Here is a 6,866-nt window from a genome sequence, read left to right as displayed (position 1 = left end):
TCTGATGCAGCTGAGGTGGAGTCTGATGCAGCTGAGGTGGACTCTGATGCTGCTGAGGCAGAGTCTTAAGCAGCTGGGTCTGGTACGGCCGGGGAACCCCTGGCGGGGCGGTCTACGGAGGATCTCCGTTTGACCCTCCGTATAAGGGAGGTGGAAACCCGTGCTAAAGAGCTTGAGGTACAAGCAATGCACCTCCGTGTCAGAGCTTGCAGAGCTTTGGAGCTGGAGCGAAAGCCCTCCACATCTGCCTCTAGTCATCCTAGTACGTCCACCGCTGTCCCAACAGGTTTTGACATCACTAAGCACGTTAAACTGGTTCCCCCGTTTCGTGAGGCCGAAGTGGACTCCTATTTTAACGCTTTTGAGCGTATAGCGGCCGCGTTAAGCTGGCCGAAGGAATTTTGGCCACTGCTGTTGCAATGCAAACTGGTTGGCAAAGCCCAGGAGGTGTGTACCAGTTTATCAATTGAAGATAGCCTGGACTATGACATCATGAAGAAGACTGTGTTGCAGGCATATGAGCTTGTCCCAGAAGCCTACCGTCAAAAATTTAGGAAGTGTGAAAAAACTGCCAATCAGACATTTGTGGAGTTTGCTCGTGAAAAGAGTCGCCTGTTTGTCAGACTGCTTTCGAGTCTGCGAAAGCATTACTGTGCAGTTCCCCTGTTCTTACGGCACCAAATTTCATGTCCCCTTTCAAGCTCGAGGTTGACGCTAGTGCGGCTGGTGCAGGAGCTGTCCTTATGCAGGAAGTATATTGGATCCAGCTCTATCCCTGTTCAAGTGTTCACTGACCACAATCCATTGGTGTTTCTGTCCCAGATGCAAAACTCAAATCAGAAACTTATGCGTTGGTCCCTTTATTTGCAAGATTTCAACCTGCAAATCAAACATAAGAAAGGGATGGAAAATGACATCGCTGACGCCCTGTCGAGAGCAATTTCATAGTTTGGGAATTAAACAATAGGAGGGTTGTTTAATTCTTATGGAAGGGGGTGTTACGAACTTGCATGTCCATGTGTTTGTTTGTGCTTGTGTTGTGTCTTTTTATGTTAATTTAGCTGTGCCAGGGCCCTACTCCGATTGGTGCGTGGATACACTGCCCCGACGTGACTGGTTCCAGCTGGAGGACCCGCCCATTAAAAGGAGGCTGGAATGCTACAGCGGGAGAGATCCTCGCGTTTCTCCTCATGACCCAGCAGTATTCCTGTGGCAGCCGCTGGCTGCAGTGCGCTTAAAAGTTGTGGAAGTGGAGTGGGAAGGGGTGAGCTGCCGTTTCTTTTGATCACCCATTTTCTCCTGTTTTGAGTTAGTTAAGGAGGTCAGACTCTGTCTTTATTTTTGACTTTGTTTTGGTAAGGTCAGGGGTGCGGGATTTGTGTAGATTTGTTTTGTTTATTGTTTTGGCCTTGGCTCACCCTGAAGTGTTGACACTCCCGTTTTGGTTCCTTTATTTCACATTGTAAAAAAATCACCTTGTATCTAACGGATTTGTTTCTTGTGGCTGCTTGGGTCTTGGGGGGGAAGCGAGTGCCTCACTCATGTTATGGCCTGGCCCTAGACGGGTCGTAACAATAAATACACACAAAGAAATTACAAAAAATGACACACAGCTGAACCTAATAGGCATGAAGAGACACAGACCTTCAAAGTAAAACAGGAAATGCACAACTGTTTTACAACACAAACAGACACGAACAGAGCACAGGGGGAGAACACAGGTAGGAATAATAAAGCACTAAACACAAGAACCAAAACCCTAAGAACTAACAAAGACACATCAAGAAATTAAAGATTATTGATACCAAACAGAAAACACTGGGTCACCAACCCAGGACCTTGACAATTTTTCCCTCAGTAGGTGTATCGGCTCCCAGGGAAAATCAATTTGAAATGTGCAGAGGTTGTTGGTGTATCTGGGTTACTGTTTGGGGCTATGTTTCCTCCTCAAAGACACAAGGCTGGCCTTATTTCCCAATTGCTCTGGACAATCTGCTGTTGAACAGCCAATGGTGGGTAACCTAACTTCACGTGCACCAACTACAGGGGTCTGGCTAGCTATAGGATTTTCAAAGCTGGTTAGGCAAATAGGATATATTTATCATTATTACTAAAGTATATGAAGTGTCATTGTTATTAAAGAAGGCCAAGGAATAGCTAAATATTTGACACACTAAGTATAAAAGTGCACGATGGACAGATGAAGAAGCCATGTTGCCAAGCAATTCAACTAAGAGCTAAGCTAATAGCAACGCAAGCTAGCAAGTTTCTAAAGATACAATAAGTGAATAAAATTTGCAGGTGATTCAACGGAAAGTGTACTTGATTCAGATAAAGCACATAAAGGTTACACTTTGAAATATGTGATTATATAAAGTTTTGTGATTAAACAACATTCACAGTACCTGCCGTACTGTAGTAATCCAAAAGCAAGTCATCACCAGAGGAGTTTCTGTTTTAGAATTAATTTTTTCTTTCTAAGAAATAAAATTTAGAATGAAAATTTATACGGGATAAAATTATTTTATAGTTGATAATACAAAAGTTGTGTATGCTACAAATAGGAGTATTACATTAAACAAATGCAGAATAAAAAATGAGTTTTTAATTGTTTGTTTTTCAATGTATCTAAAACAAAAACATCGTTATCTGGCGGTATCCACCTGAATGTCAGTATGTGACAAGTTAGAAGTGACAGTGTTTTGACCACAGACATTGTCCCTGTGAGGATGAATTCTGACTAAATGGAATGAACTGCAATCTTAAACCTTATGTTACACCCCGGCCTAGGCAACCGGGGTGCAACGTAGAAAAATAAAGATAAGGAAAATAAAACCACGAAGGCTCCCCACCAAAATCCCAAAACGAAAATATCCCATGACGAAAGTATTTACAACAGACTATTTATTTACAACAAAACACCAAACTATTTACAACACGGGGGAGATCGCGACCATGACCAACTGACACACAGGGCTTAAATACATAGGAGCAATCAGGGAATGGACCACAGGAGGGAAACACAGCTGGGGCAAATTAGAACTGACGAGACAGGGAAAACGTAAACTGAACACACTAAAATAACACAGACTTTCAAAGTAAAGCAGGAAATACATAAGTCATGCAAAAACAAAACACTGACACACCGAAACGTAACATTTCCCCCTACCCAAAAATCAAACATGTAACCCCAAGTGAAAAGTTTGATTCAGACAAACGAAGGCTGAAACGAAGGCAGACGAAGCTGATGGAGGCTGGAGCGGTCCCACTGACCCTCCAGCAGACGACGAAGGCTGGAGCGGTCCCTCGGACCCTCCAGCGAAGGCGGATGAAGGCTGGAGCGGTCCCACGGACCCTCCAGCGACGACAAAGGCTGGGGCGGTCCCACGGACCCTCCAGCAGACGACGAAGGCTGGAGCGGTCCCTCGGACCCTCCAGCGAAGGCGGATGAAGGCCGGAGCGGTCCCTCGGACCCTCCAGCGAAGGCGAATGAAGGCTGGAGCGGTCCCTCGGACCCTCCAGCGAAGGCGAATGAAGGCTGGAGCGGTCCCACCGACCCTCCAGCAGACGACAAAGGCTGGGGCGGTCCTCGGACCCCCCAGCAAAGGCAATCCCGGACGAGCCCCCATATGTTACACCCCGGCCTAGGCAACCGGGGTGCAACGTAGAAAAATAAAGATAAGGAAAATAAAACCACGAAGGCTCCCCACCAAAATCCCAAAACGAAAATATCCCATGACGAAAGTATTTACAACAGACTATTTATTTACAACAAAACACCAAACTATTTACAACACGGGGGAGATCGCGACCATGACCAACTGACACACAGGGCTTAAATACATAGGAGCAATCAGGGAATGGACCACAGGAGGGAAACACAGCTGGGGCAAATTAGAACTGACGAGACAGGGAAAACGTAAACTGAACACACTAAAATAACACAGACTTTCAAAGTAAAGCAGGAAATACATAAGTCATGCAAAAACAAAACACTGACACACCGAAACGTAACACCTTAGCTGACAGTGATGACCATGGTGATGCTCCATGAAATATCAAATTCAAACTTTAAATCCAAAGCTGACAAAATTCAGATAATGCCCAGTAGAAACATTTTTGTATTTTTTATTAATATTTTAGCATGCATGGGTAACCTAATCACATACTAAGTTTCACTTTCTGTATATACACCTGTAGTGCACTGATTCAGTATATTATGCAAATCCAGAGGTAACGAAGACTGCAGCAACATTAGCTTTGTGATGTTAAGCTTGGGGAGGTACGGCTCCCAGGCAACATCTGTGACTGCTCATCCCTCCTTCCAGTCTGTATCTCCGCCTCTCCAAACTTCAGATGATCCTCAGAAGTGTGGTGAGAAAGTCGGCTTTGCTTGGGTGGGGTGGGGGGGATAAGAAGTGGGACAGTGAGAGTGCGTATACAGCAAATTGGGAGCGCCATCAAATTATACTGGCATTAAGGGGGTTTCACAGGGTGTAATCCACACACCAAAGCCTGCCCGCCACTCCCTCTGTACAACACTAAACTTTTGTCAATGTAAACGCAGCATTTCATGCTCTGCCATTAATCTGTCGGATTAAAGGATGCAAGCCATTTGAGTAGGGTTTGGGTGGGGGTATAGGAAATAGGGTGAAGGGTGGATAAGTAATGAATTCTCCTGATATTAGCTTAATACTTGGTGTCAGGTGGCAGAAATAGGTGGTAGAAGGAGGTACCTGGTTATAGTCATGCATCTTTGTCACTGTCCTCTTTCTACAAACCCACAACTACTTAGACTTCAGTGAAAAAAGTCTGAAATGTTGCTCTATCTCTTTCTCTGTTCCCTGTGATGGAATGGAGGGGGAAGGGTGATGTGCAGTTTATTTCAAGAGGGTACCCCACCTGGGGACAGCACTGGAGAACAAGCTTGTCACACTGAGGGAGATTTGCCCTCTCTCGTCTGGACATGGAGGAGCTCACAGTGGGAGCTGAGGAGAATCCAGGCATGGTTTCCAATAGTTGGAGTGTTCTAGGAATACGTTGACACACACAGTGGTGTATCTTTCATTCTGGGCATAAGAATAAATGTTGGGGAGGCAGTTAAGAGGCCTTTGTGTTTTTAAGAATTAAGAGATGCTTTGCTTGTTATTTTGGCCACGTTCACATTAAGTTTAATTACCTGAAAATATTATATAAAACTGTTTGGACTCTAATTACTGCTGTGGAACTGACCATGCCAAAAGTGGGGGGGGGGGGTCACTAGACTGGGGCATAACACCAAATGTCATATTTTACACCAATACTAACTAGGGTTCAAAAAGTAAAAGACACTAGAAAAAACATATTAATGAAAGTAATAAAGATTTGTTTTATCTTTTATAGTGTTTTTCTGTAATGAGCTGTGGTCATTGTCACAATGCTGTAGAATCATTCAACCCTGGAAAAAGAACACTTCAAAGAAATAAGAGATGTATGTAATTTTTTTCATAATTGTAACTGTAACTTCTTGTTACAATTACTTGTAGTAACTTGTAGTTCAGAAAAAAACATACATAAAAGAAAAAATAAAATGTTTCCTCCTGATGAGCTGTTGAACTACAAAAAATGAAAGTTAGAAATAAAAAACAACTGTAGAGAAGAAAATGTTAAGAGAAATAACAACATACTACACGTGTCTCATCATGTACAGTCTTATATAAAAATATTTCCCCCTTCCTAATTTCTTATTTTCTGCACATTTGCCACAAAGTATGTTGCTTAAATACCTGACTATGTAATTGAAATAAAAATTTTAAAAGGTGCTCAGGGGATCACAAGGCAGTCCCACTTCCAAATCAACAGCAGTAAAAAGAAAAACATAATTTAGCAACTGTAAATGCAATAACCGAACGATTAGTCTCTAATCAAAGCATCATTTGCAGCCTCAGGTTTAGGAGTCAAGTCACCACTGCCTCTTGTTGGGCTCGAGCTGAGAGCCCTCTCATTCTTCAGATTCTGTAGTTACCAATCAGGTCAAGTGGAGTAACCAACCTATGACAGGTGTATAATCAGGTAAGTGGTAATTGCCATGTTTAATTTTATGAAACTCTTTTGGTCATTGTATGTAGAGATGAAAAATATTGTGTGTGTGTGTGTGTGTGTGTGTGTGTGTGTGTGTGTGTGTGTGTGTGTGTGTGTGTGTGTGTGTGTGTGCAGAAGGGCACTCATGCTCATACACCACCACATGCGCTGCTCTACCTTCTGGAATAAATTGAATGTCTGTCCTCACACTACACTATACATCAAGACAAATAATGATTTACCTACTGCCTTCTTCCCTCTTCCAGCCGGGTGCTGGCTCTGTGGATATGCATTGTGCTGGCTCCCCCTCTAAACATTCTGATGTCTCTATCAGCCTTTTCACTTGTCTCTGTTGTTCACTATCTGTGTTTCTGTTGGAGGCTCAGCCATCACGCTCTCCGTTGTCCTGCCAACTTGTACTGTAGAGCCTTGTGTTCAAGGAGAGGCAGTAAAGATATGTAGTCTTCTGCCAGCTCTTGTTTCTATTGCAGACATCTTAGACATTGTTTGTATACTTGCAGATAAGCAATTATCAGTTTGAACAGTTCTGACTGCCTTATTAAATGGACAAGGAAACTAGAATATCATAATAAGAAAAAAGGCAGTGTCATCACCATCTGGGGCAAAGCTTGTGTTATGACATGTGGTAGATGTTCAAAAGTGAGTATTTTAGCCAAGACCATTATCTGACACAGGTCCTAAGAGATACATCTGACCCTTCAACTGATCCAGCTTCTGTTTGCCAAAGCTTCATCAGAAAACAGAAAAACAGGGACAAAATTGGCAACATTGGCAAGAAGGAACAT

This window comes from Copadichromis virginalis, linkage group LG14 (assembly GCF_057382275.1).
Source record: "Copadichromis virginalis isolate Kocher_CV1m ecotype Utaka linkage group LG14, C_Virginalis_male_GT1.1, whole genome shotgun sequence".
Classification (NCBI taxonomy): Eukaryota; Metazoa; Chordata; class Actinopteri; order Cichliformes; family Cichlidae; genus Copadichromis; species Copadichromis virginalis.
Note: the sequence above shows the minus strand (reverse complement) of the source record.